General features: G+C 40.8%; 3 protein-coding genes and 1 pseudogene across 16 annotated transcripts in view; 2 read left to right on the top strand and 2 right to left on the bottom strand.

The window, feature by feature from the left end:
- LOC126952529 (tubulin beta-2A chain) overlaps positions 1-26,739 on the bottom strand; it is a 759,189-nt gene that overhangs the window by 442,819 nt on the left and 289,631 nt on the right. The window lies entirely within an intron of this gene.
- Positions 1-26,739, top strand: part of PRPF4B (pre-mRNA processing factor 4B) — a 908,191-nt gene that overhangs the window by 419,101 nt on the left and 462,351 nt on the right. The gene's annotated exons all lie outside the window — the stretch shown is intronic.
- The window catches only part of FAM50B (family with sequence similarity 50 member B), a 667,415-nt gene that overhangs the window by 405,906 nt on the left and 234,770 nt on the right, over positions 1-26,739 (top strand). The gene's annotated exons all lie outside the window — the stretch shown is intronic.
- LOC126952275 (phosducin-like protein 3) lies at positions 941-26,725 on the bottom strand (annotated as a pseudogene).

Here is a 26,739-nt window from a genome sequence, read left to right on the forward strand (position 1 = left end):
GATTTTGGATACCACCCCATTTTAAGACCATGTGCCTTTCAAAGAAACCAAAAAACTAAAAACTAGAACACTAAGCTGTGTGATTGCATTTAATTTTCAAGACAAACTTTACAAATTACAAGTTAAATTTCCCCAACTCCCTCTTCTCAAGAAAAAAACAAAAATAAAAAACAAAACTTTCAAAACATTGGGATTTTGACTGGAATTATATTAAATTTGTAGATTAACTCTAAAGAATTTTATATTTCCAATGTGTTTCTAAGACTATTTTATCACTCAATTTATTTGTCTTTAAAAAAATCTCTCAGCAAAATCCTGATGTTTCCTTCACAAAGATTCTTATTTTTCTGATTAAATTTGCTCCCATAATTTATACTTTGGTTGGTATTTTGAGTGCATTTTTCCTTGTTTATTTTATAACTGATTATCATTAGTCTATAGGACAAGTATTGAAGTCATTTGTTTATACACTGGAACAGTGTCTAAGTTGATTTCCTTAGGTTAACCAGGAGACAGTCACATCATTTGAAAATAATGATGCATTAATTTTTTCTCTTCCACTGCTATCTTCTATTTCTTTTTCCTGTCTTGATGCACTAGTCAGGCTATCTAGGATGATGCTTAATCCTAGCATTGGTAGTAAAAATCTTGTTTGCCCTTCATTTTACAGGGAATGACTGTTATTTCAGTAAGTTAAATGCTTATTATTTCAAATAAATGTTGCATGTTATATTAAACAAGTGCTATTATACTCCTAGATATTTACTAACAAAAAATTTTTAACAGAATTTCCACCAATGATTATTTCCAAAATGTAAAGATTTGAAACATATTTTAAACAAAACTAAAAAACAGAAGGATTCATTCTTGCTTTTTCCTTTTTTAAAAAGTCCAGACAATTTGTCACAAGGAAGTTCGGCATGTGATGGCAGCTGTCGCCTCAGTCACCCTCGGAATCACTGTCCCTCCTCATGGGGACAGAGCGCTGCACAGAGGACAGCAACACGTCTTCAATCGGCTTCTTAGGATTTTTCTCCAGGTCCATCATAATTGCTTCAGATTCAGTTAGTTTCCATTCCAGCTCATCTCTTGTCAGGTTCATGCTGCCAAACACCAGAGGACCAATAAACTGAGCCTTGATGTCTCTTCCCACATAAACAAATATCGTGGGCAGATTCCCATCAGGATAATTGGGTACGCAGGTTGTTGAAATGGCTTTGATAAATTTGATCAGGAAACTTCCTGGCAAGTCCACTGAGGTGCTGATTTATTAGGACACAGAGGGGAATTCCTTGTTTGTAAAGGTGCAAGATGACCCACAAGCCCTCAACAGCTTTGGTAACTTCTTGAACATAATCCTTCCCTGAGATCTCTAAAACTTCTCCAAATTTATTCTTCAGGTTAGTTGCTTTCCACTCAGCCAGTCTCTGCCATCTGTACATTTCAATAGCACGTTCATCCTCCTCATTAAGCTCGTCTTCATGATCCTCCAGCTCTTCCAAAGTCATATCTTCATGTGTTGTCACCACTGACTGCTGGAGGATGCACTGCTCCTCTTCTGCCCCCTTTCCCGTTCTTTCAGACTTTCCTTGGGGGGTAAGATACCCTTTTTGCGTAAGATGTCATCTGCGTTGGGGTCCTGCGTCTTGTTTCCAGTTGCTCAAGCCAGCTGTGCCCCCAAATTTTTTAATACTCTGCTAATTATCAGCTATGGAGGCTGAATTTCATCCCATCCAGATTGTAAATATTTAAATTATTTTTTCCTCATATCATCTCCTTTGAGAGTAGTTCTTAATTTTTGTATTTGGGTTAATTTGGCATATTTATATTTGCAACCGTGTTTGGGCTTATCTCTGTTTTAACTAATTTCAGTGTTCATTGCAAATCTTTTTATATCTTCATTCTTGAGCTCTTAATTCTACTTCATTTCTTAGTTGGTTAAAATACATAATGGTTTATTTTCCAAACTCTTGTATGCATGCATAAGACTGTCTTTCCATTATCTTCACATGTAGTAACAACTTGACTGGTTGTCAATTCATGGGTCAAAATTTATCTTTCAGAACTCAGCTTTTCTTTTATTCCATTGTATTTGCAGATTCTGAGTCTAGACTGATTTTTCTCCAGTGGTTTTGATTATAGCTTTTTCTGGCCAGAAAGACGAGAGGACTCTTAATTTTCCTTGTTAAATATTTTCCAGGACATGCATGACCAGGTTTGGTCCATCCTACCATATGATGATCTCTGTTAATCTATATAAAAGATACAGGTTTAAGATACAGGTGTTTTCTTCCGCTTGGGAGATTCTCTCTCTCTCTCTCTCTCTCTCTCTCTCTCTCTCTCTGTCCTGTTTCATTTGTTCTGGTTTTTCCCTCCAGAATATATACATTGGCTTACTCAACATCCACTTTTCTCCATAAACATCACCTTATTCCATATATTTTCTTTCTTTGTTTTATTCTTTCTGTGTTCTAAGGAAACAACTCGAGTTTGACCACCCATTATTGATTTGATTTTTTGGATTATCAACTTATGCTTCCTACTGCCTTCCACACAGATTTTACTTCTGCTTTTGTGTGTTTGGCCTCCTGGTCATCCTTCCTAAAATGCATCTTCTCATTCTTCCTTCCTCTGGAGTTCTCTCCCACTGCCCTTCATCCCAGCCTGTGCCCTCCTCACACATTCCTGCTAGCTTTTGCACAGGGAATGCTTCTCATTTTCAAGTTTGGGTTTGCTTTGTTTGTTTTAATCTTTCCTCTTACTTTATTACTTAAAACACTGTGAGACAATTTCTAGCTACAGAAAAACTGACACACAATAACGTCAGAGGCGTTAGATGCTCATTAATTGTGGGCTTTAGCTTTTCGTGGTAGAGGTTCTGATGTTATTTTCCTCTAACGTTTATACAAACTTAGTAGTTCTTTAAGGTTGCAGAATCTCAAAACAATGAACTGTACCAGAGATAAAAATATGTAGAGCCAGAAAGATATGATGAAATAATAAAGCCAGAAGTATTTGGAGGATATAATTGAGCTAAATTCATTTTTTCCTCAGTAATATATATCAGCAAATTACCATATGATTTATATCAGTGGAAATTTTCTCTCTCTTATTGTTGAAATTTTTGTTTTGAAAACCTGGAGAGCATTTAAAGTTGATGGAAACACCAGAAGCCACATTTTTAGAAAAAAATTACATGCTAAATAAATTAGCTCTTGGAATTAAATATTATCATTTCTATCATATTGATCTAATTTCTTGGTTTTATAAAATGATACATTTTATACGCATTAAGATACAAATTAATCATACACTTTATACACTTTAATATACGTTTTATCTTAATGTGTCATTTAAACTACAATGTACCTTGCCCTTCTAAGTTGTATGGGTGGGGGGGGGTTGCGGTGGGTAAAAATACTAAACAGGAAGCAAAAGAATGCAGATTCGTCTACTTCTGCCCGTTAGCACCTGTACAACCTTGGATGTTATTCCCTCCCCTCACTCCCCGTCATAGAATCGGCGCTAATAAAGCTTAGCTGACCTATCCTATGGTTTGGTGACAATTAAATGAAATGTCTGTGAAGGTTTTTATTAAGCTGGCAAGTTCCATGCCTATTTAAAAGATTATAATTCCACCATGTTGCTTTCATTCCACTTTGAAAAACCTTTAGCACACATCATTATTTTAAAAGTGGTAGTTGATATAGTATAGACTTTTGAATATAGTGCAAGAGAAATGCAACTGTTATGACAATTTAACTCAAGATTTGCAATCCTTATTCTTGTTTTGGAAGACAGTGGTAAGTGTAGACAGATATTTAATGTCATGAGCCTCTAGATAAAGGAAGAAAGGTATGTATTAATTATTTCAATAATCATAGGCATTCCTCTTTTTACTTTTACTATTCACATATAATTATTTTTTGAAAAAATTCATTATTTTCACCAAAGCAGTCCAGTATAGAATAGTATAATATATCCCCATATATCCATGTGCTTTAATAATAATTAACTCATGAACAATGTTGTTTCATTTTAACTACCCCTAGGTACTCTACTCTTGTACTAACTTGAAGCAAATCCTAGAGACCTTACCATTTAATCTATAAATATTTCAGTATGTGTCAGTAAAAGGATAAATTCTTTCCCTCCCCCAACAAAATCACAATACCACAATCTCATCTGTAAGTAATCAAAAACAGTTTCTTAACAGGCCATCACACGTCCAGTCATATTTGAATTTCCAGTTGGCTCATAAATGTCATAATTCTATTTCCTTTTATGGTTTATTTGCTTCAATCAAGATCTAAATGAAGCCCATGCCTGTGACTTGTTGTTATGTCTCATGCTTTTTTCAACCTAAAGGTCCTTCTTGCATTTTATTTCTGGTGGAAGCCACATTGCTGTCCTGTAGCGTCTCCCCCGACCAGAGTGCTGATAGCATCCCCATGGTGGCTTCCCATGTCCCTCTGCACTTCCTCTCTCTTGGTAGTCGTATCTAGGGGCCTGTTCAGATTCAGGTTCTTATTTCCAGCAGAGAATGAGGAGTGGGAAATATTTCACAGGTGGTGCTGTGTTCTTCCATCAGGATATATAATATCTGGTGCACGCTCTCTCTCTCTCTCCCCCTCTCTCTCATAGTAGCAATTGTTGATGTTCAATGCATCTATTCATTAGTCCATGAGGAGCTGCAAAATGGTTATTTTCTATCACATCTTCTTCATTTATTAGCTAGAATGCTCCTGTAAAGAAAAACTTCCTCTCATTTGCTGTTTGGTTACCAGTAGTATAGTTTGTGTAGGAAAGGTGAATAAATGGCTGTCTCTTTCCTCTTATTTACCCATTTTCAAAAAATAAGTTGGTCATCAGCATCCCCCAATATTGACTAGTTAGATTTAAAAAAAATTATAAACTCAAATATGTTTTGGTCCATTGAAGCTATTGCGTGTGTGATGTTTGAACGGTCCCCATCTTTGGGGTATTTGAGCCATTGGGAGCCTTGTCAGGCTGGTGTATGTGTCCTAGCAGTCTTTGACAGTGTCCTGGGGGTCCAGGCTCATCTGACATTCTCTACCTCAGTCCTAGAGTCACCCACTTCTCAAAGGGGCCCCATGGATTTTCCTTTTATTTGTTTTGTGGGAAATTGTACTTCATGACCATAATCTGGGTGCTGTTCTAGATATTTCAGTAGACAGAACTAGGGAAAGTTGTATATATATTTTATATATATATAAAATTATAAAAGTATATATATTTTATATATAAAATTATATATACAAAAGTGTATATATATACACACATATGTATCTCAAATACATGTATCATTTTCAGATTATTGATTAACAAACAAAGGTAAAGCAATTAACAAACCAAGGTAAGGCAAAGATAATAAACCATTTTCAATTACATAGTTATCTACTAAATCTTGTGGGGCTTTTGGAAAAACAAAAGCAATTACAATTCTGATGGACCAACACAGCAAACTTGTTGCATTGTCTTTGTAAATTTTTACAGATATTACACATATCTGTCTCTACAGGAACATCTCTAGTTTTAAAAGTCCCTGCCCTATTTGTTCCCCAGAAAAGAAGGGAATACAGACTTATGCTCTTTCTATCCATGTGTTGAAATTAAGTTGCTTTGCTGGTTTATTGTGAGAGCACAGAAAAGTATGTAAAAGAAAATGAGCTTCTGTTACTAAAAGGTTTTCCCATGCTAATGAAAAAGATCATGAAATGAGAAAGTAATGATTGTGGCTTTATTGAAAATAATATGGCCAGGCACTTGGATGTTACACAGTTTTGTGTATGCAAATATAGTTTTACTAACCTGTGTTGCTCCTTTAAATAGTCATTTTGCATTGTTATTGATGAAGCAAAAGACTGGTGATGGCCACTTATAATCCTTTCTGATGTTTCTAGAGCAATATGGCACATCCCAAGAGGGAAAAGTTCAGGCAACCAAGTTTTCATAGTTACAGCACATATTGTACTAAATCAGCTTCCAGAAGAAACATGTACTTTGATTTGAATGACCACCTGGAAGCCACTCTCAAAGAATGTTGATGATCTCCCTCTAGCCTGGAAGGACAATGCATATACCACTTCCATTCATACCACCATACCATGTATTGTGGTTCTAAACTTTGATTTTTCCCTTACATCAGAGGACTTTCTCTTCTACCAAAATGAGGTTAACTGCAATGCTGGAAAGATTTATGCACTGTTTTCTCTTAGAGGATTAGAAGGGGGTTGGTTAGTACATGTATTATGGTCAAAATATATCTTGCTTTAGAAATAGAATCAAGATAATATCTGTTTTAGTTCAGGTTGCCATAACAAAGTATCATGGACTGGGTGGCTTCTAAACAACAGAAACCTATTTCTCATAGTTCTGGAGGAAAGAAGTTGGAGATAAAGGAGCCAGCATGTTAAGAGTTCTGATGAGGGCACTCTTCCAGGCTGTAGACAGCTACTTTCTTTCTGTGTCTTCATGTGGCAGAAATAGTGCCCTTTAAGAAGGCACTAATCTCATTCACAAGGGCCCCACCCTCATGACCTCATCACCTTCCAAAGGCTCCACCTCCTAATATCACCATCTTAGGGGTTAGAATTTCAACATATGGATTTTGGGGGACACAAACATTCAGTCCATTGCAATAATCAAAGTTATGATCAATAAAGTTATTAACAAGGTAAAGCTTATAATTATGCTTTTGATGAAATTATGTCTCTTACAGAAAATTGACAACTTAAGATTGTGTTTATTATTGCATTTTGTTTCCTTGATTTTATTTCTCTTAGTAAAAAGTATAACATTCAAACACAATTATATACACACAATTTTTTCTCTAATTTATTCACTGGGATTCAAGATAATAAAGAACACACACTAAGCTGTTAAAAAGCTGCAGTTGGCTGGGCACGGTGGCTCAAGCCCTTTGGGAAGCCAAGGCAGGTGGATCACTTGAGGTCAGGAGTTTGAGACCAGCCTGGCCAACGTGGTGAAACCCCGTCTTTACTAAAAATATAAAAATTAGCCAGGCGTGGTGGTGTACACCTGTAATCCCAGCTACTTGGAAGGCTGAGGGAGGAGAATTGCTTAAACCCAGGAGGTGGAGGATGCAATGAGCCAAGATTGCGCCACTGCAACCCAGCCTGGGTGACAGAGCAAGACTCCATGTCAAAAAAAAAAAAAAAAAAAAAAAAAAAAAGCTGCGGTTCCCTGAAAATCTCCTTTTTTCACTTTAACGATTTTTCTTCTTGAAAGTCTGTGTGTCCCTATGAGAGTCACTGGTTTTAGGTAAATTAATGGTCAACTAAATATTTGCAACAAAAACATGCCTTATATTTCAGCTGAGAAATGGCAGGCGTGGCCTACAGTGTCAGCCATGGGGCCCTGAGGCAAGTTGCTTCACTTCTCCCTCAGGTCCAGGATTCAAATCTGCAAAAGATGGGCTGAGCCAGGCGGCCACGAGATCCCATGGGTCTGTGTGCTCCAGGGCCTATGTGTTTCCAAAATATGATCCTTTGTTTTTTAAAAAGCCAGGTGTGGTGGCACGTGCCTGTAGTCCCAGCTACTTAGGAGGCTGAGGTGGGATAACTGCCTGAGCTCAGAAGTTTGAGTCCAGCCTGGGTAACATAGTGAGACTCCATCTCAAAAAATAAAATAAATAAAAAGGGGCTGGTTACCTAACTATGGGAGTACCTCCCATTACATCTCCCATTTTGGAAATTCTCAATGCACGCTCACATCTTAAGGCTCTGAGGAGCACTGCCTAAAAGAAACATAGTTAACCTTATTTAATCCAGAGTTTCCCAAACTTGTTAGATTCTGGACTCTTTTGTCCAGGTAATATCGTTGAACACCCCACAAAACAAGTGTTCTGCCGCAGTATGTGTTGGGGACACTGCCTTACAGCATTGGGTACACAGTAGGTGCCCAGCGAAAATGGATTTATGGGCTTTGGTCTTCTGCCCAAGTAGAGCACTAGAACGCTAGGGCTCCTCTGCTACGAAATCTACCAATGCACCTGTTTTCCAGTTAGTCCCCCGAGTCTAAAGAGGGGCAGGAGATATTACTACCCACCAAGCCTAAGGATGGGGCGAGGGGAAGCCACAGTGGATCCACACTCCAGGAAACAGAGTGCCCGTGGGAGAGTGAGATCGTAGGCTGCGGCAAGGTGGGGGTGCTCAGCATGACAGCAAGAGGCCAGCACTCAGGGCCCACCATGGAGTCATCTCCCCCCATCCCCACATAACCCCCTGCAGAAATCTGTAGGGTTCACACACAGGTAAGTTTTATAGTCACACGTTGTTGAAATTTAGGCCAAGGAAGGCATCAGTCCTGCAGATGAGAAAAGAGAGTCCACCTGGACCTTGTTTTCCTAGAACTGAGGATGAGAACCATCCCATGGGATGGATTTAGAGAACAAAGAACAGAAGGAGCATAACCAGTCCTGTGGTTCAAGCCTGCGTTTTGCAGATGGAGCCCTTGAAGCCGCGTGGTTAAGTGGTTAAGCAGCTCTCTTGGTCAGCGAAGGCCAAGTCTGAAATGCGGGCTTGGGCTTCTGACTCCATGTCAGGGCGTTTCCACAGCCGGCTCCACACAGGGTGACGGCAGCTGAGCTCCGGAGGCTGCGTGTCAGGGAAAGGGAGACAGGCAGCGATCCACAGGTGGTCCAGTGTTGCTTCTTTGGCTTCTTTTTCTTCTTCATATTTCTACTCATACTTTATTCTTTGAAGGCATTCTTTAGTGAACTGATATTTTTTACTACTCAGAAGAAGTGGAAAAAATTAATTTTTCTATTGTTCCCCACCTAGGCTTAAGTCCAAGACTATTAATTTAAATCACTAGCTTCTACAGGTAATGTAGAAGGATAATTCCTTACAGATATTTACAGGAAAACATCCACTTACTCAATAAATATGTGCCAGGCGCTGTTCTAGCCTCTGGGATTCATTATGAATAAAACAACAAAATCTCTAACCTTTGTGAAACGAACGTTCTAGTACAGAATTATGGCTGTAAACAATACGTATAATAAAGAAGTAAATCATGTTGTATGTTAGAACACGGCTTTCCACACCTTAGTGTACCTGAAGACCAGCTGGGAACCTTGGTAAAATGCAGATCCCAGCTCAGCAGGTCTGCGGTGACCAAGGCTGTGCAGCTCTGACCAGCTCCTCGTAATGCTGTCTTGCCTGTCTGTGGTTCTCGCCCCACACTTGCAATAACAAAACGTTGGAAGTTGTCTGTAATAGGCAAGGGAGATTGAAAGGGAGAAGAAGAGTAGTCTCCCTCTAAATAGCATTGGCCCGTGGAGGCCTGGTTGAGAAAGAACATTTGAGCAAAGATTTGGGGTAGATGAGCTACAAGGGTATCCCGGAATAGGGTCCAGGGCTTCCAGGCTGAAGGCACCGCTGGAGCACAGCCTCTGAGGCAAGGGCATGCCTGATGTATCGGAGAAATTGCCAGGAGGCCAGTGTGGTGGCAGTGGTGTGAGCGACGGGAGAGCAGGGGGTGAGAGGAGAGCAGTAAGGCGCGGTTCTAGGAAACCACACAGGGTAGGGATTTGCAGCCCACAGCCAAAGCTTTGGTTCTACTCTGAAGGAGTGGGAAGGCATGAACAATGTGGGCGATCCACACAAAGATGTGTACGTGGTTGTTCGTAGCAGCATCATCCATGAGAGCCAAGACCTTGAAACAATCTGATTATTAGCTAGTGCACAGATAACAAAATGTGACCTGACCACACACTGGAATACTATTCAGCAACAAATAAGGAACAACTAAGCTGAGCGCATTGGCTCATGCCTGTAATCCCAGAAATTTGGGAGGCCAAGGTGGGTGGATCACCTGAGGTCAGGAGTTTGAGACCAGCCGGGCCAACATGGGGAAACCCTGTCTCTACTAAAAATACAAAAAATTAGCCAGGCGTGGTGGCGCATGCCTGTAATCCCAACTACTCAGGAGGCTGAGGCAGGAGAATCTCTTGAACCTGGGAGGTGGAGATTGCAGTGAGCCAAGATCATGCCATTGCACTCCAGCCTGGGCAACAAGAGTGAAACTCCATCTCAAAAAATAAAAATACATAAATAAATAAAGGAGCAAACTGCTAATCCATGCTACAACATGGATGGATCTCAAAAATGTTATGCCATGTGGAAGGAGCCAGATGCAAAAAAACTATAGATCGCATGAGTCCATCTCTCTGAAATGTCCAGAAAAGGCAAATTTAGAGAGACAGAAAGTAGATTGCTGGCTGCCTAGAGCTTGGAGGTATTAGTAGTAGCAGGGATTAATTGCAAAGTGGAACCCGGGAACATTTTGGGGTGGTGGATATGTTTTAAAACTCGATTGTGGTGATGGTTGCATAACTCCATAAATTTACTAAAAATAACAAAATTATACACATACAAGGAGTGAATTTTTTGACGTATAAGTTGTATCTTAATAAAGCTGTTTTTAAAATAAGTTTTAAAAATGATGTGGGCTGAGGAATAACATGCCCAACTTCCACCTTACCAATACCCCTTTGACTGGTTGTTAAAAACAGACTGCTTTGGGCAAGGGTGGAAGAAAGTCCAGTTAGAAGAGCAACTTCTGCATGACTGGGATTGCCTTTCTCTTGCCATTATTTTTGCATAATAATTTATGTAGGTATAGAATTGGGGGTTGAGAGTTACTTTCTCTTGAGTGCTTTAAATATTTTTTTCATTAACTTCTAGCATCTGTTGTTTCTAATGAGAAAAACTGGATGAGATAGTTTGAAAAGTATTTGCCAGAAGAAAATTACTACTGTCTACTGGCTTGGTGTTTCCAATTAACAAGTAGGTATTAATGCAACTCAGCAAATTGCTGTATGTCAGGAGGTATCCTTTTTTATTGTACATAAGGATCATTAACGTAAATATTTTAACATTTTGTATGAAACTTTACACTTTTCTGACCGTTTTTAATTATATGTTTTTTATTCTTCTTTCATCTTAAGTCCTTTGAGATAGATAGCATTTGTTTCATCCTTCTCTGTTAAACCATGAGGAAATTAACTGACTCATCTGAGATGGTTTATCCAGTTAGTAGAACAGCCCACACAACTGATCAGGTCTTGTAGCTCCTGTCTGTACCCTCTTTCCCGAAGACTCAGGTTATACAAGATCGGGCCTTGTCCTACATGCTTCAGTGCTCCAGCTCTGATGCTGACACCAACAAAAAGTGTTGTGTAAGACCATGAACCCTCCACTTCATGCCATGAGCTGTGATTATGATTTCATCACAAAATATTTGACCTCCCCACTCATCATCTTGGATTAAGTCACTTCATGTTTTGCAATTCTCTTTTGTCATCTAAGACATAACAATATGAGTAACCTATCTATTCTATGAACTCCGGCGTTGTTGTGAGTGCGAAGGAGTTGGTAGTCATCTGATGAGCATGTGTAGACTATTGCTTCACGGTCCCTCACCCCCACACATAGGTAATCGCAGTTTCTGAGGGTAAATCTCACACTTGCTCCTGCAATTTTTGCTGTGTACCGCTGCCCCCAAAGCTGCCCTGCCATGTGCAACAGACCCCCCCAGTGCTCTGCTGGGCACCACTAAGGCACCTCTTCCAGGGCCCGCTAATGCACTGGGGGCCTGGGTTTTGCCAGCTGGTCCACTTGGCCCTATTATTTCTCTTCATTCTTTGTGAGTCATGTGGTTCCTCACTGGTGGCTGCTGCTAATATTTTAGACCCACCATTTGTGTCCTACAGCTTCGAAACTGCAGGGAAGTCTCCAGGGGAGTGGGGGCAACTGGCTCTCCCCCACCGCCATTAATCACATCTTGCTGGAAGGGGCTGCAAACAGTGCTTAGGGAAACCTCTATTTCTACCAATCACCCTTCTTTCCCCTCAAAAATACATCCTCCTTATTTTGCTGATGATGAAAACCAGGTTTCAGGTTGTTGAAGAGATTTGCCTTAGATTTCCTCTTGAGAAGACAGTAGAGATGGGAGATAAATCCAGCCGGAAACCTATTCAATTGAACAGCACTGCCTCTTTGCATGTTTGTGCATGTATGTGAATACATCCGTAGATTGATTTAAAATGTGTGTAAAAGCTAAGGCATATTACCTGTAGCGGTTGGTATTCTTGTAACACATTATAACACAAGGCAGCCAGAATTATTTTAATGCCATTTAATTCAAAACAAAATTGTCTAATAGGTGATTCAGTTTTATTATGCTGATTAGCAATAATTTGCAGAAACTGTTTAAACAAGTCATGGAAAATAAAATGAACATTTAATTAGCACCAGTGTCAAGGGTAAAAAAGCAATTAATATTAAACACTAGTGCGAAGAATACTGTTCTTTTGTTTTTAATTATTCAATACCACGCTGAACAGATTTTGATTATTTTTTTCTTTCTGAGAAAATAAAGGGCTTTTAAAATTATACTTAATATTAGCTGTACTTACTATAAATGGTGAAAACCAAAAGTCTTATTTTTTTGTTTTGTTTTGTTTTGTTTTGTTTTTTGAGACGGAGTCTTGCTCTGTCGTCCAGGCTGGAGTGCAGTGGCACGATCTCGGCTCACTGAAAGCTCCGCCTCCCGGGTTCACGCCATTCTCCTGCCTCAGCCTCCCGAGTAGCTGGGACTACAGGCGCCGCCACCTCGCCCGGCTAGTTTTTTGTATTTTTTAGTAGAGACGGGGTTTCACCGTGTTAGCCAGGATGGTCTCAATCTCCTGACCTCGTGATCCGCCTGCCTTGGCCTCCCAAAGTGCTGGGATTACAGGCGTGAGCCACCATGCCCAGCCGCCTTATTTTTATTGGCAGGAAGTCTAATTGTACTACTAAGAGGTCATGTAGCAATTTAAAATTTTTAAAATATTTGGCAACAGAAGTCACCTGAAACCTTAAATAAAATAACGATATGCCTTTCAGAGTTCTTTGACTTTGGAGTTTAACAAAGGGTTAATCGAAGCAAACAGTTAATTTTCCAGAGCGGTGAAGGACAGTGGTGTTGAACATGGACTTTTCAAGCTCAGGTGTTTTCTCGCATAGTGTTATTGGCAGAGTTTACAGAGAAGGCGCAGCCCAGAGATTAAAGAACAGGCTCGAGAGACCCGATGCTTCCCTTCTCACATGTGGAGCCTTTGTGGCACTCACTGAACAGGTTTCTCAATGTGCAGCCCACAGACCCTTGAAACTAGAACCTTGTAGGTGGTTGAGAATTCAGATTCTTGACCCATAGAGCCACTGAAGGGCCAGGCAATATGCATTTTAAAAGCCACTTACGGGCCGGGCGCGGTGGCTCAAGCCTGTAATCCCAGCACTTTGGGAGGCCGAGACGGGCGGATCACGAGGTCAGGAGATCGAGACCATCCTGGCTAACACGGTGAAACCCCGTCTCTACTAAAAAATACAAAAAAAAGCTAGCCGGGCGAGGTGGCGGCGCCTGTAGTCCCAGCTACTCGGGAGGCTGAGGCAGGAGAATGGCGTGAACCCGGGAGGCGGAGCTTGCAGTGAGCTGAGATCCGGCCACCGCACTCCAGCCTGGGTGACAGAGCGAGACTCCGTCTCAAAAAAAAAAAAAAAAAAAAAAGCCACTTACGGTGCTTCTCATCCATTCTGGAGGGTAAGAGCCCCGGTCACAGAGGCTCAAAATGTCACAGGAAACCCACAGTGAGATGTGGGAGGCAGAGTCACGGTTTTAGGCAGACATTGCAGAACACCTGATATATATTCTGGATTGATCCAATGCTCAGTCTTGGGTGTGGATACAGTTCAGCAATCTGCAATATTGGGTCATTGCTTTTAAAGAATTCTCTACAGTGCAATTTCTCCATCTGGAAACAAAAGCCTACACATAAGTATCACAGTTCAGGCCCTGAGGCCCTCAGATAAAACACAGCGTGCAGTCACTGAGGATTGTGCTATCATCACACCCGCTAAACCTAGAGAAAACCTCCAACAGACTCACTCACTCACCAGATGGCCCGGTCAACAAACTTGGGTGGATCGGTTCTGTGGAGATTCAGGAAGATTTCGCAGTAAGAAACTTTTCTTCTCCTCTTTTCCCCCCTCTTATACTAACTGAAAAACTACTTAATTAAATCCAACATAGTATCCACTAAGAGCTTAGCACTTAATTCTAATGCTTCATTTATCTTACTCAGGAAGCAATAGCCAATAATTATAATAATAATGACAGCTCACATTGCTTGCATACTGGACATTGTGCGAAGTATTTTACTTACATTGTCTGTGTCATCTTCACAGCCCCATGGGGAAGGTGTCGTAATTAACCAAATTTTGCAGGTAAGGAAACGGAGGCTTGAGAAGTTACATATCACGGTCATAGATTTTGTAAGACACGGAACCACGGCTGGACCCCACGCCTGTCTGACATCGCAGCTGACCCTCATTGTACTGCCTTTGACACAACTAAGAATGAAGTGGCTTGCCAGGTGCTGTGGGATTCCATTTGTAAAAATACGTTTTTATCCAACACATGTTCACAGAGAATCTACTATGTGCATGTGGGGCAAAGCCCAATAAATGGTTATTGAACCGAATGGGACTGAATTACAGTTTGAAAATCCAGAAATCCGTCCAACATGAAGCCCTGTCCTTCAGGCACAGCCCCGGCCACAAGCCAGGATAGAAAGAGGAAATATAACTGTACTTAAGTGACTCTCCTTCAAGGCTAAAATATGCCACAGAAATGACAAATCGTTAAGCTATGAAGGTCTGGTAGAGTAAGAAGGTAAGTGTGACCCTCGAACTATACTTGACACTATGACAAATCCAAGATGCTCTGTTGGAAACACTGGCATAAACTACTTCAGTGTCTAACCGTAGAGTATAATTAGATGCCTTGCTGTTATGAGTCCACAATATATATTCGCCAACTGTGAAAAATAATGCTGCATCGGGAAAAAAGGTCTATTGGTGTGGAAAGATGTATATCCTGTGAAAGTGAGAAACAAAAAAAAAGACAAAGTGAAAAATCAGGTGACAATAGAGGATGTACATAATGTATACATTATCTTAATTTTGGAAAATCACAGATACAGATAAAGGCACATATGACACGCATATATGTATCTACGTGCATAAAAGACAATGAGGTTCATGTGTGTTTGCAGGCATATGAAAGGCACATATTATGTGTATATGGTTGTGTGACTATGAAAGGCACATGTGGTATGCATATGTGCTTGTGTGTATATGAAAAACACACATAATGTATGCATATGCTTGTATCATAAGAGATACATCTGCATACATATATGTTTGTATGCAAGTGGAAGACAATGTATATATATTTTTACATAGGACACATATGATGTACATATATGTTTGCATGATCATGAAGACAAATTATTTACTCATACATTTGTGTGGCACATGGAACACACATATAATGTGCGGGTATGTTTATATGCATATATCATTTCTGGGTGATTGGAATTGTAGCTGTTTGATATGGTTCATTTCCTTGTCTATATTTTCTGATGTTAGTGTAATGTGCATGTAATTTCTTTTGAACCAAGAAGTAAACATATACAAAACTTCATTTGCAGAAGCACCCCAAATTTAATGGGCTCAATATCTTCCATGGTTGGGGACATGCAGTTGGTTTTAAAAGAGAGAGAATTAGGCACGCCGTTACTGTGCAATGGCCAAAACATTGAAGAGCAGGGACATAGGAATTTTTTTTTTAATTGAATCCTCTTCTGAAAAAAAATTGATTTATTGTGAATAAATGGATGTATTTGTTTAGGGGATGTTGGATTTAAAAGTTTAGGAGAACTTTAGGTATGGCATTAGAAAGAGAGTTTTTGGCTACCCAAACCCTTCATCAGTTTTCACAGAGGCCTTTTTTAAGGGTGTGATGTGACAAGGAAGTTCCCATCCTCAGGGTGGGGAGAGGGCACTTGTAGATGGAATATTATTGTCTGGATGACACCGAATTTCTGTTTTAATTCAGCTCTTCAGTATTCCACGTGTCTGTTTAATTTTAGCTCTTCTCTTTGTCAGGATTCTATGTCTGTCTCTCAGAGAAAGTTGCCTAACTTTAATAAAACTTGCTTTATTGCCAAATGATACCCATGTGCGTCTTAAAGTCAACTGAGGTGAATCTTGAAACAATTGGCTGGCTGATCCCAACCTTCAAAGGCATCCACCTTCTATCATTTTTAACAGAGTTCAGTGCCGCTTGGTACAGGCAGGAGCTATAAATATGAGTAATTTCACTGAGTGAGATTTACATTTTCCAGGAAAGATGACTACACATAATTAGGAAAAAAAAAAAGAGAAGGAGAATGCCTGATGGAGAGCAGTGGTAAGACTGCCTGGTCCCTTTTCATTTTCTTGTGCTCTTTGATGGGACGTCCTGGTGGACACATTTGTCCTATTGTGGCTATACGCCAGTGTCCCATGTCCCATATTTGCTGAAGACAGATGATGCTATAATGGCTCCGGGATGCAGGAGCTTCTTGAATGTAACCGTACCCAAAACAGTATCTCTGATGTAGAATTTACAGGTCTTAGACAGAGAAACAGCTACGCAGTAAAATTGAACCTCTGGAACAGCAAGGTGTTTAATAGCAAGATTGTGCTGTATTTTCTTATATTTTCTGGTTGCCAGACAAATGGGAGAATCCCAAAAATAGGGCACCCTAACATCACCTACACCTTGAAGCTGAGCATTGGAGAGATTTGCTTTCTTGATAAAAGGAACATATCCCCGAAGGTAACAATGACCTCTTATAGTAACCACTTTCTCCGAAATTGTCCTTACCTCCAGGAGCCAGGAATGGAGAAACAAAAGCTCCTGGGGGCAGAGCATCAGTGGCAGATCAACCACTTATCTTGTCTTCTTCTGAGGCAGAGGCTACCCTGGAGCAGCCACACAGCATAATTGAACCTCTGGTTCAACTGAACTGACAACTGTAGGACTTGAGCTTTCTATTGAGCTGAGTATTGCCTGGGCAGGAAGGTAAGGTAAAGAGCATGGGATGGAGCCTGCTACAGTTTCCAGGGCCCAAATAGGGAGAGCTTTCATTCCCCACGGAGACTTGAGGGAAAAAAGACAGATGTCAAGCCAAGTCAACACAAACCATGAACTTAGTACCCAAAGGCTAATGGGATAGGATATTAATGGTTTCTGTGAAGACCAAATAAAGGCGGTCCATTCACAGCTCTTGGTAATTCTACAAAAAGCTACAATTTCTTGAATGTTTAACTCTGTGTGAGGCACTGTGCTAAACACATTAAACATATCCCCCTATGGGAAAGTTATTATCCTCATTTTGAGATGAGTAAACTGGGGCTCAGAGAAGCCACCTAAGTTGCCCTGGGTCACCCAATTGGCAAGTTGTAAAGCTGGGATTCACCTCTGTCTGTCTGACTTAAAAGTTCGTGTTTGTAAACATGCTGTTGTAAGAAGACTTGAACATTTTACTAGTGATACATAATATTTGTACATATTTTACAGGCACATGATATTTTGATACATAGAATGGATAAGGATCAATTTGAGGTATTTAGGGTATCCGTTGCCTCAAGTATTTATAATTTCTATATATTGGGAATATTTCAATTCCTCTTTTCTAGCTATTTTGGAATACACAATATATTGTTGTTAACTATAGTCACCCTACTCTACCATTGAACATTAGATCTTATTCCTGTAATCTAACTGTATGTTTGTACCCATTAACCAACGTCTCTTCATTCCCCCTTCATTCCTACCAATACAATGCTTTTTTGGTTACTTTAGCCTTGCAATATATTTTAAAGTTGACAGTGTGATGTTTCCAGCTTTGTTCTTGTTGCTCAGGATTTTGTATGGCTATTTAGACTGCTTTTGGTGCCATACAAATTTTAGGATTTTTTTTCTATTTCTATAAAAAATGACATTGGTATTTTGATGGGGATTGAATTAAATCTGTAGATTGCTTTGGGTATATGGTAATTTTAACAATATTAATTCTTTCAACCCATGAACATGGATGCTTTCCGTTTGTTAGTTTCTTCTTCAATTTTTTTTCTTCAGTGTTTTGTAGTTTTCCTTACAGAGGTCTTTCACCTCCTTTGCTGAATTTATTCTTAGATATTTGTGTGTGTGTGTGTGTGTGTGTGTGTGTGTGTATGGTGATTGCAAATGGGAATGCTTTCTTGATTTCTTTCTCAGATTGTTCATTATTGGTATATAGAAATGCTACTGATTTATGTTGATTTTGTATCCTGCAACTTCTCTGAATTTATTTATCATACCTAAGGGTTTTTTTTTTCCTTTTTTGGGCAGAGCCTTTAGGTTTTTCTAGACATAAAATCATGTCATCTACAAGGAGGAACAATTTGACTTCCTCTTTTCCAATTTGGATGCCTTTTATTTCTTTCTCTTGCCTGATTGCTTTGCCTAGAACTTCCAGTACTATGTTGAACAAGAGTAGTGAAAGTGGACATTTTTGTCTTGTTCCAGTTCTTGGAGGAAAGGCGTTCAGATTTTCCCCACTCAGTATGATGTTAGTTGTAAGTTTGTCATATATACCCTTTATTATTTTGAGGTATGTTCCTTCGATGTCTAGTTTGTTGAGAGTTTTGGTCACGAAGGGATGTTGAATTTTGTCAAATGCTTTTTCTGCATCTATTGAAGTGATCATATGGTTTTTGTCCTTTATTCTGTTGATATGATGTATTACATTTATTGATTTACATATGTTAAACCATCTTTGCATCCCTTGGTATTTTAATAGGGATTGCATTAAATCTGTAGATTGCTTTGTGCAGTATGGTCACTGGATCATGGTGTATTATCTTTTTGATATGCCGTTGGATTTGGTTAGTTTGAGGAGAATTTGTATTATTTGTTCTTCGTAAGTTTGCTAGAATTTGGCAGTGAACCATCTGGTCATGGACTTTTCTTTGTTAGGAGACCTTCTATTACTGATTCAATCTCATTACTCATTATCGATCTATTCGAGTTCTCTATTTTTTCCTGATTCAGTCTTGGTAGGTTGTGTGTGTCTAGAAATTTATTCATTTCTTCTAGGTTTTCCAGTTTATTAGCATACAGTTATAAGAGTCCCTGATGATCTTTTGTATTTCTGTGTTATCAGTTCTAATTTTTTCTTTTTTTTGTTTCTGATTTTGTTTATTTGGGTCTTTATTTTTTCTTTGTTAGTCTAGCTAGTATAACTTTTTGTTTCATTGATCCCTTATATTTTTAAAGCCTGTTTTGTTTAGTTCTGCTCTGATCTTTATTATTTCTTTCCTTCTACTAATTTTGGGTATGATTTGTTCTCGCTTTTCTAATTCATTGAGGGGCATTATTAGATTGTTTATTTGAAATCTTTTTACTTTTTTGATGCAGGTGTTTATTGCTATAAAATTCCCTCATAGCACTGCTTTTTCTGTAATCCATAGGTTTTGATATGTTGTGTGTATGTGTGTGTGTGTGTGGGTGTGTGTGTTTATTATTTTGTTTTTAGAGAGAGGATCTCACTTTGTCATCCAAGCTAGGGTGCAGTGTTGTGATCGTAGCTCACTGCAGCCTCCAACTCCTGGGCTCAAGTGATCCTCCAACCTCAGCCTTCCAAGTACTGGGACCACATGGGACTGCAGGCACCCACCACATCTGGCTAATTTAGAAATTTTTTTTTTTTTTTTTTTTTTTTAAGAGACAGGGCCTTGCTATGTTGCTCGGACTGGTTTCAAACTCCTGGCCTCATGCAGGCCTCCCCACCTCAGCCTCTTGAGTAGCTAGAATCATGCACATGAGCCAAGCTACCATGCCTATCTTGGTATGTTGTACTTTGATTCTCATTTGTTTCAAAATTTTTTTCAACTTCCTCCTTAATTTCTTCCTTGACCCAATAGTCATTCAGAAGAATGCTAGTTAATTTCCTGTATTTGAAGTTTCCAAAGCTTCTCTTTTTATCGATTTCTAGTTTTATTCCATTGTGATCCAAAAAGATATATGATATAATTTTGATTCCATGTACTGATGAGAAGAATGTGTATTCTATAGCTGTGGAATGAAATGTTCTGTAAACGTCTGTTAGGTCGATTTTGTCTAAGATACTCTAAATTCAATGTTTCTTTGTAAATTTTCTGTCTAGATGATCTAATGCTGAGAATGGGGTATTGAAGTCCCTAACTATTATTGTATTAGAGTCCATCTCTCCCATTAGATCTAATAATAGTTGCTTTATATATCTGGGTGCTCCAATTATGGATGCATATATATTTAGATATGTTATATCCTTTTACTGAATTGATCTACTTACCATTATATAATAAACCTTTTGGGTCACTTTTTATTGTTTTTGACTTAAAGTCTGTTTTATCTAATGGAAGTATAGCTGCTCCTGCTTGCTTTTGGCTTTCATTTGCATAGAGCATCTTTTTCCATCTTTTTACTTTCAGTCTATATGTGTCTTTATAGGTGAGGTCAGTTTCTTTTAGAAAGCATATAGTTGGGTCATTTGAAAAAATTCATTCGGCCAGTCTATATCTTTAAGTGGAAACTTTAGGCTGTTTTTTGTTTGTTTGTTTGTTTGTTTTGAGACAGTCTCGCTGTGTCGCCCAGGCTGGAGTGCAGTGGCCGGATCTCAGCTCACTGCAAGCTCCGCCTCCCAGGTTTACACCATTCTCCTGCCTCAGCCTCCCGAGTAGCTGGGACTACAGGTGCCCACCACCTCGCCTGGCTAATTTTTTGTATTTTTTAGTAGAGACGGAGTTTCACCGTGTTAGCCAGGATGGTCTCGATCTCCTGACCTCATGATCCACCCGTCTCGGCCTCCCAAAGTGCTGGGATTACAGGCTTGAGCCACCGCGCCCGGCCAACTTTAGGCTGTTTATGTTCAAGGTTACTGTTGGTATGTGAGGACTTATACCTGTTAATTAATTGATCGTTTTCTGGTTGTATATCCTTTGTCCTTTATTTCTGTCTTATTATTTATCATCATGATTTGGTGGTTTTCTCTGGTGGTAACATTAAGGTCCTTCTTTTCCTTAGTTCTGTGTTCATTCTACCCAATGGGTTTTATTTATACTTTTATGTCTTTTCATGATGATAGATGTTATCTTTTCATTTCCAGGTATAGGACTACCTTAAGCATTTCTTGTAGACCCAGTCTAGTGATGATGAATTTTCTCAGCTTTTCCTTGTCTGGAGAGGATTTCATTTCTTCTTCATTTATGAAGGATAACTTTACTGGGTATAGCATCCTTAGCTGGCAGTTTTTTTCTTTCAGCACTTTAAATGTATCAGCCCATTCTCTCTTGGTCTGTAAGGTTTCTGCTGAGAAATCTGCTGTTAGTCTGATGAAGTTTTCTTATAAGTGACATTTTTCTCTTGCGGGTTTTAGAATTCTGTTTTTGACTTTTGACAGTTTGACTATAAGGAAGAAGATCTTTTTGAATTGAATCTCTTTGGAAATCTCTGAGCTTGCTGCCTCTGTGTGTCTAGATCTTTTGCTAGACTTGGGAAGTTTTAACCTATTGTTTCATTGAATAGGTTTTCTGTCCCTTCAGTTTTCTCTTTGCCTTCTGGAATATCAAAACTTAAAATATTTGGTTGCTTTATGGTGGCCCATATATGTTGGAGGCTTTGTTCATTCTCTTTCATTTTTTTCTTTATTTTTGTCTGACTGGGTTATTTTAAAAACCTGTCTTCGAGTTCTGAGATTCTTTCTTCTGCTTGATCTAGTTCCTTGTTCAAGCTCTTGAATGTATTTTTTATTTCATCAATAAATTATTAGGTTCCAAGATTTATGTTTAGTTCTTTTTAATTATACCTATTTCTTTTTAGTGAAATTCTCATTCATATCCTGAATTGCTTCTCTGATTGTATTGTTGAATCTGTATTCTCTTGTATCTCACTGAGTTTCTTTAATATCACTATTTTGAATTTTTTCTGGCATTTCATTTTTTTTCATTGGCATCTGTTTTTGGAGAATTATTGTGTTCCTTTGGAGGTGTCTTATTTCCTCGCTTTTAATGTTTCTTATGTCCTTATGTTGATTATCTGTGCAACTGGTATAACAGTTGCTTCTGATTTTTTGGATTTGCTTTCACAGGGAAGGACATTTTTTTCTGAAGATGTAGCTATGGTGTTGATTAGGTAGGACACTTTGGCCTTGATTCTAGATGCATGCAGTAGTGTAGTCTCTGTGTGAGTTCTTCAGTTGTAGACAGTGTCAGTGGTGTCTGTGATTTCCTTCGTGGCTTAGAGTGTGGCTGTTAATGGAGGCTGTGGGGAAGTTTTGCCGGGGACAGCAGCACAGATGGCCCAGTCCTCAGGCTCTAGCGGTGGCAGCAGTGGGCCAACACCGTGCTGTTCTTGGGCCTCAGAGCAGTTTATGCTGGTCCTGGGGTTAGTGGTTCCAGGCAGGTTGATTCTTGAGCCTCCAGAAGGCTTGCTCAGGTGCTGGAAGGGGCCGTGGTAGGCTAGTTGGGGAGGGGTTCAGGTTCCTAGGCAGCAGGCATGGCAGGGACAATGATGGCAGCTATGGCCAGATCATCCTCTAGCTTCCATCCTATCCATGCTGGTGTTGGTGGTGGCTGCAAAGGCCTGGGTGGGCTAGTCCCCAGGTGACATGTGTGTATGGGTGTGACAGCTGTGGGGGTAGTGGCAGGTTGGGTGAGCCCATCCTCAGGCCCTTAGGAGGAGTGCTCAGGTGCCAATGATGGTGGATGGGGCAGGGCAATTCATATGCCTCTACACAGCATGCTTGGACCCTGGGAGGTGGAGTTGGGCCAGGCGGGCCTGTCCTCAGGATCCCTGGTGGTGCATATGTATGCTGGCTGCGGCGAGTAGGGGTCGGCTGATCCCTGTGCCCTGGCAAAATGCTCAGGTACAGGGGCAGCAGCAGCCGCACTGCAGCTCTGCTGTTGGGCAGAGTGGGTTTGCTTTCAATGGTAGCGTTGTAGGCAGATGGCTGGGAAGTGTGCACTTCAGTTCCAGGTGGCGGCTGTGGGTGGCAGAGCCTGACCTTAGGGTGCTTGTAAGTGCACAGTGGCCCCTTTGCTGGGGATGGTGGAGTCACTCCCAGTGGCTCATGCTTTAGTTCTGGTGGCAGCAGTCGGCAGCAGCTGCGGATGGGGGATGTCAATGGGACTCCAGGGATGAGGAGATGCAGGGGCGGTTGAGCCCCAGAACAGGATGTGGCCTGGTGGGGGCTGGGCTGTCAAAATGGCACTGTGCTGTAGCTGTTTAGGTCTGGGGGGATGTGAACTCCCTCTCTGGAGCAACGCTGTCATGCCGTCTCAAGACAGCTCCCTGTTTTAGTCTCAGGGCTCATGAGAGTCAAGAATCTCTCCCATGGCTGGAATTGCAGATGTCCATGGTGGGAATGTGGACCGCTGAGGGTCACCCGCTTATCCTTTCTCTGCACTAGGAGGCCTCTCTGGGCTCCCAGCCAATCCCAGCCGAGTAGGCTGCCTTGCCTCCCTCTCCTTCCTCGCCTTAGGTATTTCCTGTCACTTCTCTATTGAATTCCGGCATTCATAAATGTGTGATTATCAACTTACTATTTTGGTTTTTCTTGGTGGAGGAGGTGAGTACCAGATGCCTCTAGTCAACCATCTTGAAGCATTTGACTCAAGCACTTTTGAAGTCAAGTGAGATCCGTTCAATTGAAAAGAATCTCTCTAAGTATAGACACCCTCTGGGCCCCGTGAGAAACATGCTGCTTCACAGACTGAGCTTTGGCACTTTATGCCAGGTATGCAGCTCGGCTTTCATTCTTCTCTGTTTCTCTTGAAGTTTGCAAAGAAGTTGCAATAGTTGACTTTATGTGTCAACTTGGCTATGGTATCCAGTTGTTTGGGCAAATGCCAGTCTAGATGTTGCTGTGAACGTAGTTTTTAGATGAGATTAATATTTGGATCAGTAGATTTTGATTAAAGCAGATTACCCTACATCATGTGGGTGAGCCTCATCCAGTCAGTTGGAGTTCCTATTAAAGCAAAGACTGAGGTTTCCCAAGGAAGGTATTTGACCTTAACACTGCAGCGTAGAAACTCTTCCTGGGTTTCCAGGCTGCCTGGCCTGCCCCTCAGAACTCAGACTTCAGACTGCAGCATTAATCTTACCCTCATTTCCAGCCTACTGGCTTGCCCTGTGCATATTGGACTTACCTGCCCCCACAACTGTGTGAGCCAACATCTGAAAGTAAATCTCTGCTTACACATATATCTCCTATTGTTTCTGTTTCTCTGGAGAGTCTTGACTAATACAGTAGCAAAGAAGACACAAGGAGACTCTCTTCCAAAGATCTTTCTTTAACAATGAGGAAAAGCACACAGGGAAAGAGTTGGGTATATCTAACCATTTGCTGTTGGTGTTAATATGCAAAATCTCATGTACAGTCACAGCTCCCTCTGCCCATTCTCATCATTGCTCTGTCCCAATGTGCTTAAAAGACACACTCCACCTTCCAGCAACCACATCTCCCAGCTGCAGGTGTTCCCTGCGTGGCAGGATATTTCATGCATATCAACACGTGTGTTGTTTGCCGTGTGCTCCCCTCTCCTCCTCTTCCAAGCTGGAAGACAGGTCTTTAGAGGTCCACTGCCTGAAAGCAGAAACCTTTTCATCATCTGGGTGTTTATAAAAGCTTTCAGTTCCTGAAAGGTGAGCCTGGAGACAAGGAGTCTTTGGGTGTACAAGGGACAGGAGAGGGTCTCCCTGCCAACCAGTGCAAAGGGACACAGTTGTCCTGCCAGCAGGGGCCTGGCACCTGCCTTCTGCCTCTCCTTCACTATTCCTGCCCAGAGGCTGGACTCTGGCTTCAAGAGTCTGCACCTAAGCAAGGAGTTCAGACCACATAGGCCTGGGAAAGCTGAGGCCCTAGAGATGGGTGGGAATGAGGCAGAGAGGCTGCAGGCCCGTTGGGGTTCACCAGAAAGGATGGGACGGAAGGCAACAGCCTGCTGATTCTTGTTACTGTGGAAGCCCCCATGGCCTCTCCTAAGCCTAAGAATAATAATGAGCATGAAAGTCCAAGCAGACGACGGGGTTGGGCTCAGAGTCAGAGTGGGATTGGGATCCACTTAAAGAGCATATGTAGATATAGATATAGATACCCACACACATTTATACACACACGTGACATTATATTTTCATACATACGTAACAGATCATATTTCTGGCATAGACTGAGGATTTTACCTACTATACTGGCAAGGATGATGGGGAACAGAGAAACAAGGTTATGGAAGTGTGACTGGGCTGCTTTTAACTGAATTTTCTTTTGATTTGTCTATATTTAAACATTTTCCTAAAATACATATTATTTTATGATATAATTCATCTTTTAAATAACGTTTTTAAGTATTATGTTACTCGTGGAAAAGACTGATAGTATAAATTTAGAGAAAGGAATGAAATTCAAAGTGGTATACCCAGTATAAAAACTTCCTTTAAGTAAAATAAAAATATCTTCATGCAAAACAGATAGACAAAAACGCCCATATAACCATTTATAGAGAAAAGATTGGAAGGAAAGATTAAAATGATGTTACTAGGGATCATCTTTAGAACTATTTTTTACTCTTCTCTACTTTTCTGAAATTTCAAAATGTTTAATGAGCACACATTACTTTTTTAGAAGCAGAACTTTGCAAGGAACTCAAGCTATTTTAATAGATCCTAGGTAAAATACTGCTTCACAAATACATGTTTTAAATTTTTGCTTCTCTGGCCAAGTGTTTTCTGTTTGGATTGTAGTCCCTGAAAAGTGTAGAAATTGCAGTTTCTACCTGATCTTTCCTAAATAAAAATTTAGCAAGTAGAGATCCTTTTTAAGGCCCTTCCTTCTCCTCCAACACACATCCCCCAAATACGCACAAACTCTCTCCCCACCACACACACCCCATCACCACTATCACCACCATCATCACACACACACAAACACACTCACACACACACCCCACACACACACCGTGCACACACACACACACGCACACACATGCACGCGCACACACACGCACACACACCCCATCACCACTATCACCACCATCATCACACACACACACAAACACACTCACACACCCCACACACACACACCGCACACACGCACACACACGCACACACATGCACACACGCATGCACGCACACACACACATGCCACACAGCCTGCCTCAAACTAGGTGGGGGCACTGAGGGCAGGGGGATTCCTGTGATCTCTGCAGGGCGAAGTTAAACCTGTAGGGTTACTGAGCAGAAAGTTTAATTCAGAGAAGTCTGGGCCGTGAATGAGCACAGGTGGGCCCTGCAGCTCATAATGCTCCAGAGGCAGCGATCCCTAAAGAGATACCAAGTGGGATGAGGCAGGGATTCTCAGGGCCCCTGATGTGGCGAGGTGAGCCATCTCACGGACTGTCTCACCCACCTCCCCATGTGCATGACACGTGCCACCAGTTTCCATGTGTGCTGTGACTGGAAAAGGCAGAGATGCCCTGCTTTGTCACCTGAAATGAAAATGTCAGCACTCCCCTTCCCTCCTCGTCTGCTGTTCTGTCTGGGCGCTGGCTTCGGTTCCCAGGGGGAAGCTGTGCAGATTGCCATGGTCTTTTGTGGCCAGCAGGGCTCTGGCTCCTAAGGCTTTTCTATCCCATTGACTGGTGCCGTGGACACCTCACCTTGGGTCTGTCCTGGAAAAGTCAGACGAGAGTGAGTTGGTGCTGCTGACTCTTTCGGGCTCGCTTACCATTCAAGCGGCCACTC

Source organism: Macaca thibetana, chromosome 4 (genome assembly GCF_024542745.1).
Source record: "Macaca thibetana thibetana isolate TM-01 chromosome 4, ASM2454274v1, whole genome shotgun sequence".
In the NCBI taxonomy this organism is placed as follows: Eukaryota; Metazoa; Chordata; class Mammalia; order Primates; family Cercopithecidae; genus Macaca; species Macaca thibetana.